We start from the raw sequence: 689 nt of genomic DNA, 5'->3' as shown, positions 1-689 counted from the left end.
ACCTGCAGGGATTCTTTCTTTCCGTGTCTTCACCCAAAACCGTGTAAGATGTGACATGTGTTCACAAGGAAGAATAGGAGTCTCACAGGTCCAAGCAGGCTGCCTCCACTGCAGAAGTCCCCCTTGGCCACATGGCTGTATAACAGTCTCTATAAACTCAGCTGGACCCTCACAGATTTATTAGTTCCAATTCCTCACACTGTTAGCAAATCACAAATGTGTGTTTTTGGACCATGTGCATGAGACAGCGATTCATAATACAGGATGAGATGAGGCAGCAGCCCTGAGCACGTGGGTTAGTTTACTTGCTTTGCAGGAAAAGACTTCTGGTCCTAGTCTAGCCTTTCTCTGCAGCTATACTTTGACCCAATCCCAGGGATATTGTTCTACAAACCATTGCCTAATTTCTTTCCATTATTGTTCTTGCAGCAGCTCATTACTTGCCCTTGTCTGTTTCTAAACATCCCCCACAGCTTTTTTCCCCCCAATATATTTCTAACAGCATGGAATTATCTAACCAATCCCTCTATAACAGGGGGTGACAAATTATGGCCCACATGCCAAATCTGGCCCGTGGCTTGTTTTCATAAATAAAGTATTATTAAAACATAGACATGATCGTTCCTCTGTGTATTGACTAGGGCTACTTTAGTGCTACAATGGCAGAGTTGAGAGTAAGTGCTAAAAAG

At 43.4% G+C, this 689-nt stretch overlaps 1 protein-coding gene across 5 annotated transcripts in view; it reads right to left on the bottom strand.

Annotated features, from left to right (window-relative positions):
- The window catches only part of FAM49A (family with sequence similarity 49, member A), a 68,298-nt gene that overhangs the window by 16,004 nt on the left and 51,605 nt on the right, over positions 1–689 (bottom strand). The window lies entirely within an intron of this gene.

The sequence above is a fragment of the Galeopterus variegatus genome, unplaced genomic scaffold (assembly GCF_000696425.1).
Source record: "Galeopterus variegatus unplaced genomic scaffold, G_variegatus-3.0.2 Scaffold9229, whole genome shotgun sequence".
NCBI classification, from domain to species: Eukaryota; Metazoa; Chordata; class Mammalia; order Dermoptera; family Cynocephalidae; genus Galeopterus; species Galeopterus variegatus.
This window is presented reverse-complemented; position numbering and strand designations above follow the sequence as displayed.